The sequence below is a fragment of the Panicum hallii genome, chromosome 6 (genome assembly GCF_002211085.1).
Source record: "Panicum hallii strain FIL2 chromosome 6, PHallii_v3.1, whole genome shotgun sequence".
Lineage (NCBI taxonomy): Eukaryota > Viridiplantae > Streptophyta > Magnoliopsida > Poales > Poaceae > Panicum > Panicum hallii.
The window spans coordinates 16830120-16840939 of NC_038047.1; positions in this window are offsets into that span (position 1 = coordinate 16830120).

Below are 10820 nucleotides of genomic sequence, written 5' to 3' on the forward strand. Positions count from 1 at the left end.
GCAGAGCCGGCGTGGCTCGGGGAGCTCGGGAGCAGGAGAAGGGAGGGAGAACAGGAAAGAAGGAAGGAGAAAAAGGAAAGGGAGGAAAGAAGAAAAAAAAGGAAAAGAAAGAAAAGGGAAGGAAAGGAAAGAAAAAGAGAAAAGGAATGGGGAGAAAAAGAGAAAGGAAAAAGAGGGAGGGAGGGGTGCCGGCGCCGGTCGCGGCGGTGACCGCGGCCGGTCGGCCACGCGCGGAGAAGCGCGTAGTGCGAGGAGAACAGCGAGGGGAAAAGGAAGACGCGTCGGCGTCAATCGCGGCCGCAGCCGCGGCTGGTCGGCCACGCGCGCGCGGGATTCGCGCGCTGCGCGAGATAGGACTTGCGCTGGCGCTGTTTGCGGAAGGCGGTCGCGCGCGGTCGCCGTGATACGGTGGTGAGGGTTAAGGCGGTGCGCGCGAGCGTTGTGCGGCACAGGGCGAGGGGGGGGGGAAACGTAATTGGCTTGCGTCGGCTGTCAAGATGGCGGGGGAAAGGTAGAGGATTAGAGCTAGGGTTCGACGAATAAGTTGTTGATCGGAATGTTTTAACGCATGTTTTAAATTGGTAAATTTTCAGGGTGTCACAAACCTACCCCACTTAGATGAATCTCGTCCTCGAGATTCGGCTGGCTCCTAAACAGATGGGGGAATTCCTTCTTTAGGGCCTCCTCGCGCTCCCAAGTTGCTTCCTCTACCCCATGTCTGCTCCATTGAACTCTGCATATCCGTACTTCGGAGTTTCTGGTCCTCCTAGTGACAGTATCCAGAATTTTGACCGGTATTTCCTGGTATCGCAGATCCGGCTGTAGGTCTATTGTTTCTACTGGCACATGTTCTCCCTCGGGCACTCTCAAACACCTTCTTAATTGCGAGACATGAAATACTGGGTGTATGTCCGACATTTCTTCTGGTAATTCCAGTCAGTATGCTACTGCTCCGACTTTCTTCAGAACTCAATACGGTCCAATGTATCGAGGGGCCAATTTCCCTTGTACCTGAAATCTTCGTGTTCCTCGAATGGGTGAAACTTTGAGATAGACAAATTCTCCCGGATTGAAACTTATTTCTCGCCTTCTCTTATCTGCGTAGCTCTTTTGTCGGGATTGAGCCGCCTTCAACTTCTCGCGGATTTCCGCTACTTTTTCTTCTGCTTCCTTTATTAGTGCGGGCCCTACTAGCGCACGTTCTCCAACTTCCGACCACATCAAGGGAGTTTTGCATTTTCTTCCATAGAGGGCTTCGAACGGCGACATGCCCAAGCTGGCTTGGTAACTATTATTGTACGAAAATTCTGCATAAGGCAGACTTTGCTCCCAATCATTTCCATAGGTCAAGACACATGCTCTCAGCATATCTTCCATAATCTGGTTCACCCTTTCGGTTTGACCATCCGTCTATGGGTGGTATGCGGAGCTAAAGTCTAGCTTAGTACCCATAGCTTTATGCAGGCTTTTCCAAAACCTAGACGTAAATTGGGTCCCCCTATCTGAGACAATTCTGCTAGGCACTCCATGTAACTTTACTATGTTCTCCACATAAAGCTTTGCCAGCTTTTCTCCACCGTAAGTGGTTCGTACAGGTATGAAATGAGCCGACTTAGTGAGTCGATCCACTATTACCCATATGGAATCGTGTCCTTTCTGTGTTCTGGGCAGTCCCACTACAAAGTCCATGCCTATCTCATCCCATTTCCAAACTGGAATGGGTAGGGGTTGCAATAATCCTGCCGGCTTTTGATGTTCGGCCTTGATCCTTTGGCAAGTATCACACTGCGCCACAAATCGCGCAATATCCGCTTTCATTCCATTCCACCAATATTTTTGTCTTATGTCCATATACATTTTAGTGGATCCTGGGTGGATGGAGTAGGCCGAGTTATGGGCTTCGTCCATGATTATCTGCCGGAAGTCTCCTTCCTGGGGCACACAAATCCTATTCTCGTACCACAACGTTCCCTTATCATCTACTCTGAAGCCCGGCGCTTTGTTTTCTCCAGTTTGTTTGCAGATCTTCATTAACTCTTGATCCGATTGTTGGGCCTCCCTAATCCCATCATCTAGTGTCGATTGGACGTTTAGCACTTGGCTGGAACCTCGTGGAACAATGTGCACATTTAATCGTGCCATTTCCTCGCGCAGATTGTCGTCCTTGGGTCCATAGGGTTTCCGGCTTAAGGCGTCAGCTACCACGTTCGCCTTTCCGGGGTGATAATGGATTTCCAAATTGTAGTCCTTAACCAACTCCAACCATCTCCTTTGCCTTAGGTTTAAATCTGGTTGGGTGAATATATACTTCAAACTCTTGTGGTCGGTGTAAACCTCACACTTATTTCCAATTAGGTAGTGTCTCCAAATCTTAAGGGCATGCACTACGGCTGCCAATTCCAAATCATGGGTCGGGTAATTCTGCTCATGAGTCCTGAGTTGGCGGGAAGCGTATGCAACGACCTTCCCTTCTTGCATCAGTACACATCCTAATCCTTGTCGGGATGCGTCACAGTAAATGACAAAATCCCGATGAATGTCCGGTAGGGTCAGCACTGGAGCAGTTGTCAGCCTTTGTTTCAACTCTTGAAAACTTCTTTCACAACTTTCTGTCCAGGCGAACTTCTTCTCCTTCTTAAGAAGTTCCGTCATGGGTCGGGCTATCTTGGAGAATCCCTCAATAAATCTCCGATAGTACCCAGCTAATCCCAGAAAGCTTCTGATTTCACTAACGTTAGTCGGTCGCCGCCAGTTGGAGACTGCTTCGACCTTTTCTGGGTCCACTGCTACACCTTCCGCGGTTAAAATGTGACCAAGGAAAGCTACTCTCTTCAGCCAAAATTCACACTTGCTGAACTTGGCATATAACCTATGTGCCCTCAGCTTTTCCAATACTACCCGCAGATGTTGTTCATGTTCCTGAATACTCTTGGAGTAGATAAGTATGTCGTCGATAAAGACCACGACAAACTTATCTAGCTCGTCCATGAATATCTTATTCATGAGGTTCATAAAATAGGCAGGGGCATTGGTTAGCCCGAAGGACATTACGGTGAACTCAAATTGTCCGTAGCGGGTGACAAAAGCTGTCTTAGGTATGTCAGTTTCCCTAATCTTGAGCTGAAAATATCCTGACCTCAGGTCGATCTTAGAAAAGTACTTGGCTCCTTTTAGCTGATCGAAAAGGTCATCAATCCTGGGGAGGGGGTACTTGTTTTTAATGGTAACCTCGTTCAGTGCCCGGTAATCTACACACAGCCTCATACTCCCATCTTTCTTTTTGACAAACAGAACTGGAGCTCCCCATGGTGACGAGCTTGGTCTGATGAAACCAATTCGCTGCAGTTCTTCTAGTTGTTTCTTTAATTCTGTCAACTCGGATGCCGCCATCCTATAGGGTCTTTTGGCTATAGGGGAGGTTCCAGGGATAAGGTCGATGACGAACTCTATATCCCTATCCGGTGGCATACCGGGTAGTTCTTCAGGGAAGACATCTGGGTATTCGTTTACTACCGGGACTTCTTCTAAGGGCTTGGCTTCCATGCTAAACACCATTGGGTCAAACTTACTGTCCCGGGTATGGCAGATCACTTGTACTCCTTCAGGGTTTGTTAGGTGTACCACTCTGTCAGTACAGCCTATGAGACCTTGGTGCCGGCTCAACCAGTCCATTCCAAGGATCACGTCTATTCCTCCAGACTTAAGTACTACCAAATCTGCTAGAAATTCTACCCCGCTTAAATTGATTCCTACCCGTGGACAACCTAATTGACAATTGATGTCGCCTCCGGGCGTCCGGGTTAATAGGGGTGTAGCTAGTAGTACTGTAGGTATTTTGTGTTTTTCCACGAAACTTGAGGATATAAATGAGTGCGATGCCCCTGAATCAAATAGTACTGTTGCCAGAGCTGAGTTGACTAGGTACTCACCGAGCACTACGCCCTGAGCTTCTTGAGCCTCCTGCGCGTCGATGTGGTTGACGCGGGCTCGTCCAAACGACTGCTGAGGCTGTTTCGTCTGCTGACTGTTGTCATTGTTGCGGACGGGCACTCGGTTGGCACCGGTCAGGGCTGGTCTGGGTCCATTCACCGAGTTGGAGAAGGCTGACGCGGCCGGCTTATTCTTGGCGTAAGGGCAATTGGCAATGTAATGCCCCACCTCGCGGCAGTTGAAGCAGGCCCTAATATTGTTGTTGTCAGGGGCGACCTGACTTGCATTGCTCTGCGGTGCCCTCGTGGTATTCTGGCCCCTAGGCAGGGCCTGTGATCCTGTCACTTGAGACTGAGTTCTATACTGCATTGGGGCCTGAGATCCTGGTGCAGTATAGCTGGAATTTCTCGGCTTCTGGAAACGGTCTTGTTGGCGAGCCTTACTTTCCAAGAACTTGCGTTTGTTGTCCTTTCTTTCTTCAGCCTTGGCCCTTTCCGTGAGTATGGCTTTGTTCATTAGAGTGTTGAAGTCGGGGTAGATTTGAGGGGTAAGCAGGGTTCGGAGCTCTGGGCTTAGCCCCTTCTTGAACATGTCTTGTTTCTTGTCGTCGTCGTTCACTTCCTCCGGTGCATAACGGGCCAACTCAATGAACCGGTGGGTGTATTCTTCCACCGTCATGCTCCCTTGCTGCAGCGCGCGGAATTCATCCGCCTTGCGCTTCATGGTGGCTGAAGGAATGTGATAGCGGCGGAACTCCCTCACGAATTCTTCCCAGGTGATGGTGGAGGCATCTTCGGCTGCGGCACAATAATTTTCCCACCAGGATAATGCTGTTCCGGTGAGTTGGTGGGCTGCCAAAAGAACTTTGTCCCGGTCCTGGCATTCGAATGGTTCGAGCTTCCTCTGAATTACTCGCAACCAGTCGTCAGCATCCAACGGGTTGCAGGATCCGGCGAAGGTAGGTGGCTTGGTCCTTAGGAAGGCCGTCAGCTTGTCGTTCATATTCTGCCCCCGTGGCTGCCGGTTAATGAGGGCATTCGCCAGTGTCTCCAGAATGAGGGTCTGGTTATGGATGATCTGCGCCAGGTCTCCAAGAGGTGGGGGTGGTGGTAGTTGTTCTCCTTCTTGACTTCCCCCTCGGTTCTGGCTTACTTCCTGTTCTCCTTGGGGAAGATCTTGTTCAACGGGATGTGCTCCGACACTAGCAGCTACGGGGTTCCGGCCACGGGAGGCCCTCGCGACGTTCCGGGGGGTCACCTGTTGATTGGGTAAATCGGGGTTACGTTTATGTGATGTTTAAGTTGTTTAATTCGTATATATATATAAGGCAGAATCTACCTCCTGCCGGTACTCATATAAATAATCAGCACACAACAAACCAGCACACAACATCACAAACAACAAGCACAAACCATTTTATTACTGCAAAGGGGGGTTACAACTTAAGGTAAGGCTAGGTATCGTACTACTCGTCTGGGATCAGGTACCACAACAAAAGTGGCTGGGGACACATTACTAGGGTGGCACCGGTCATTTTACTCGCGGGGCAGGCCTTCTTCTGGGGCGGCGAGCGTGAGTGATCCTTGCTCGTCGTCCTCTGGATTTCCATTGGTCGAGGGTTGCGCTGCAGCGTCTCTCTCGACGGCGGCAGCAGAGCTTTCAGGGTTCTCGGGTGGTGCTCGTGTGCTTCCAACGAGCGTTCCCCATCCTATGACGGGTGTCCCGAGTAAAACATGGTCTTCTCCAATTGCCGGGACTGGCGTTCCGCTTCGGGTCCAATCTTGCATACGCCGGTCTCGAGCTTGCCTGAGGCTCTCTTGGGCTACGGCTTCGCTGCTAACCGTGGCTGCGGCTCTTGCCTCAGCATGGGCGGCTCGGATCTGCTGCAGTCTTACTGCGAGCTCTGCTTGCTCGGCTCGATGGGTCTGCTCCCTCAGAAGGTTGGCTTGCTCATCAAAAAGTTGGTCCAGGGCGGCTAGGTAAGTAGCCACTTGGTACAGGGGGCCTTCTTCGTGGCGGCGTCGTTCCAGGTTTCTCATGCGTGCTTCCCAGACTGGGGTCCTGATGGCCGGCGGAAAGAACTTCGCTGGCGTGGGGGCGAGGTGTTCTTCAAAAATCCGGCACAAATAACGGAGTGCTTTTCTGATGGCCAGGGGGTAGGTATCTTGGTGTCTAAATCCTGTGGCGGTCGCTCGCCAAGGCTGGATGTCGGGGTAGCGGTTGCTCCTGGCGATGACCAGGATCACCCTGCAGCGGAGGGTACCATGGTGCTCGTACTCTCGGCTGTAGTACCTCGGGCGTTCTGTAACGCCAAGGTCCTCCAGGGTGTTGATCAAAAGGCTGGGGAATCCAGGTGCAGCTTGGCAATCGCCCTGGGTCCATCCTTCCTCAGCCATCTGAAAAAGCAACAGGGTAAACAATCTGGTACAAGTGCTAAAGGGAATAGATGATATTTATTATTACAACAAGGGCGGTACAGCTTTCATGGATACGTGGTCATTAGGGTAGGGTTCTAGCTCGGGGTGCTAATCCTATCATGGGGATTCTTCCTCGGCCCTGATAGAGCGCTTCTTTATTGGAAGGAACCGATCCATCTCGTTTTCGGTCTGAGTACCCTTATCCCAATGGGTTTCCATGGGTTCTTCTTCTTCTTCTTCTATCCATCCACCTATTCCGTTGCGGCTCTCGTACTCTTGCACCTGGGCTTGGAGGGCGGCTGAGGAGTACTCGGCGTTTGCGGCTCTTGTCCGTTGTTCCTCCAGCTCCTGGGTTAACTTTTCAATTCCATGGATTAGCTGCTTCAGTTGTGCCGCCTGTTCGCGGTAGAGTGCATCCAAGCCAGTGAGGTAGATGGACAGGTGGGAGACCGTGTCTTCCAGGTCCTCTTCTTCTCGTCCAAGTCCCCTCATTCGGGCAATCCAAGTGCGCCCTCTTCCCTCAGCGGGTGGGAAAAATCCCATAGGAGTCCGCTGAAGGTGGTGCCTGTAGAGCACACGCAGCCGTTGCAAGGCTTTACGGGCGGCCTTTCGATAGGTGTCGGGGAAACGGAAGCCAGTGGTGGAGATGAACCAAGGGTCCACATCCGGGTAGCGGGTGCTTTTCCCCACAAAAACCATTGTGTCGCACCGAAGGGTGCCTCCGGCGACGTACTCACGGTAGGCATACTCCGGTGGTTCCATAATCCCGACGCGTTCCAGGCTGAGCAACAATAACTTGGGGAGGCCGGGCTCTGCGTGGCAGATTCCGCTAACCCATCCATTGCCAGCCATCTGGAACAAGGCAAAGACCAGTGGTGAGTGTTTGTGCAGAAAGTTTCTAGACCAGGATAAGTTCTAGGGTCTGAAAAGGGGTCTCGCTCCTAGGGTCACGTCCTACGGCCAGCCTACGGCTCTGATACCACCTGAAGCGTCCCCCCATCAGGGAAGACTTAAAAGTGTCGATTTATCAGTCCCAGGAGGCTCATAACACTTTTATTACATCAGATGGTACATCACCGTACAACTCTACGCGGTAATGGGCAGTGAAGCGCCACTATCGCGAGGATTACAACCAGAACCCACACAACTACACTAGCTACGAACAAAGGGTCATCAGAGTCTTGCGCCATGCGGAATCCAACGGTGGCCTCAACCACAAGCAAGACTGGGTGCAGGACGAAACCCTACTCGTTGTCTTCGGGGTTGTAGTCTGGGTCTTCCACTGTAAAAGTAAGAGAGGGGTGAGTACAAACGTACTCAGCAAGTCCAATCATACCCACGGAGGGGGGGTATAACAGTAATCATATGCACAGGACAATCCAAGGACAGGTCATGGTTCATTTGTGAAAAACTCAACTGTATGCAAGGGTTCGTTTAAAAACGATTTCCAAAACGAGTTTTCTGGCACCAAAAACACACGATGTTGATCCACACAGGATCCAAGTTTTAAACTGCTACCGGACTCCCCGTCCGCCGTAGCACACGGCACAACTGCCGGACACTTTCCAAACAACTCACACCAGCCCATCCATTCCCAGAGATAAACACTAGTTATGTGACCACACCGTAACCTGCCCAATACCGTGGGCACGGCTATTCGAATAGATTTTAACTCTGCAGAGGTGTGCAACTTTACCCACAGGTGGGGTACCACAGCACGAACACCTTAGTGCCGGTGCAGATCCCAACAAAGCCATTACCCACCTTAGCTAGACCTGACTTGCCACCACGGGCTCCATCAAGGGGTCATTCGACCTATCTCCGAGGTTTAACCGGGGCATAAGTCACACAGAGCTTATCCCTTCTCCTTGATTACCCGTTGCTCTCAGCTCTCCTGATGGCTATCAGGCTAACTAGTGGGGTTTATGCTAAGCCGTTGCCCATACAACGGTCAAGTGGTTCGCACGACAAGAAGCTAGGTGAGATGTCACATCAACTCGGTCCTTAGGGGTGACAGGATGGATATCTCCCTTCCTCGCTCAACCACACAGGTACGAGCACACCAACGGCAATTCACACAGAAATGCCATCCATCCCGTCCGACTCGTTTCTCAAATCCACACTTTACCCTTTCCCACACACACGCATTTTCTTTATAAAATCAGGCGATCAAGGTATGGTTGTCTCAAGTAAGGGTGGCTATCCTACCATGTTTTCAACACGCAAAACCATGCAATTTTATAAAACAGGCCACTGGGTTGTGTTTATAAAAACTTAGGACAGAAACATGCATCAAAGGGCGGAATTGAACTTGCCATCGTCAAACTCTTGCGGGAGGTCCTGATCGTAGCACTGCCCCTCGGGTTCGGGGTTGCAGTACTCGTCCTCGTTTGCTTGGTCACGCTCGGGACCTTCCTCGTTCACTCCGTGTCCTACGACGCAAACAAACAGACACACAATCAAGCACAAGAATTAAAAGCTTTCATCGTTAAGCTCGAATCGAAAATAGTTTGGTTATGGAGTTAGGGGTGATATCTCTGGGTGGTTTCTTAATGACATGGCCGGAACTCTACTAGAAATGGCGTGGTAAAGTTTCGGGTCAATCGGAGGTCGTTTCACACATAAAATGACGCGCTAAAGCGGGTTTTAGGGCTTAAACGGGGGTCCAGGGACTTGTTCGTAATTAACTAAAAGGGAGTAAGGGCTTATTCGCTAATCCTAGAAATACCCTGTGCATGCTAAAAAGTATCCAATATATCTTGGTTTATGTATCGAGGGTTCAATCTGGAATAACGGAAAAGGTGAGGCTTCTTTTCGTAAAAGGGAGTGAATGGGGGGGGGGGTTCTTTGAGGAAAACAGGGATAGGGAGGGGGTTATGGGCATAATGCCCTTTCTTCCTCCTCTCCCATTGACAGGGAACAGGGGAGGGAAGGGGGAGGTCCGGCGCCGGCCAAATTCCGGCGGCCGGGGCCCGGGGCGGCTCGGGGTTGAGGGGGAGAAGGGAGAGGGGACAGTGGGGAGTCGATTCCCCCACTCACCACGGGCTGGGGTGGAGCAGGGAGGTGTGCCCACGAGAGCGGCGGCGGCGGCGCAAGGCGGCTCGGCGCGGCGGCGGTGGAGGCTAGGAGGGGAGGGGCCAAGCGTGCGGTGGCGTTTGTGGGGAGCTGGGGGTGCCCCTCGGCCCCTTTTATAGGCGGCCGGGGCGGTGGGCGGTGGTGGCCGGTGAGGGGGGCCGGCGGGCGGCGCGGAGCACCTTAATGGTGCCCGTGTCGCGGAGCGGCGGCGCGGTCGGCGAGGCCCGAGCGACGCGACGGCTCGGCACAAGCGCAGGCACAGTGCGGCACGAGCAGGGCGTCAGCGGCAGGGGCACAGCGAGCGCGCGCAGGGGAGAGGGCCGCGGCGGCGAGTGTCACGGCGTGCGCACGTGGGGCGGTGGCTGGGCAGCGGGCGGCGCGACGTCACGGCCGTCCGGTCGACGAGCGGCGCGGGCAGCTGTGCCGCGCGTGGGCTTGCACAGGGAGACGGGCGGCGGAGAAAACGGGCGCCAGCGGCGGGCGGCGCGGCCACGCGCAAGGGAGAACGCGCGCGTGAACGGGCGGGCGCGCGTGTGCGCGGGTGGCGCGACACGGCGCGGGCCAGGGGGGCGCGGCGCGACGCACGGCCACGCGCGGCGCGTGCGCGCGTGCCGTGGCGTGGCCGGGGCAGAGCCGGCGTGGCTCGGGGAGCTCGGGAGCAGGAGAAGGGAGGGAGAACAGGAAAGAAGGAAGGAGAAAAAGGAAAGGGAGGAAAGAAGAAAATAAAAGGAAAAGAAAGAAAAGGGAAGGAAAGGAAAGAAAAAGAGAAAAGGAATGGGGAGAAAAAGAGAAAGGAAAAAGAGGGAGGGAGGGGTGCCGGCGCCGGTCGCGGCGGTGACCGCGGCCGGTCGGCCACGCGCGGAGAAGCGCGTAGTGCGAGGAGAACAGCGAGGGGAAAAGGAAGACGCGTCGGCGTCAATCGCGGCCGCAGCCGCGGCTGGTCGGCCACGCGCGCGCGGGATTCGCGCGCTGCGCGAGATAGGACTTGCGCCGGCGCTGTTTGCGGAAGGCGGTCGCCGTGATACGGTGGCGAGGGTTAAGGCGGTGCGCGCGAGCGTTGTGCGGCACAGGGCGAGGGGGGGGGGAAACGTAATTGGCTTGCGTCGGCTGTCAAGATGGCGGGGGAAAGGTAGAGGATTAGAGCTAGGGTTCGACGAATAAGTTGTTGATCAGAATGTTTTAACGCATGTTTTAAATTGGTAAATTTTCAGGGTGTCACACAGAGGTTCATCACGACCTTGTGACTGCTGGTATTGTTGATTCTGTTGTGCTTGTACCAATAGGTTGAGAAGTTCGGTTTGCCGAGCCATAACCTCGGCTAGACGTGAAAGTGATAGGGATGGTTGTTGGGAATTGCTGGACTGATCTGCCCGGAAACCTTCCGGGGTTCCACGTGTG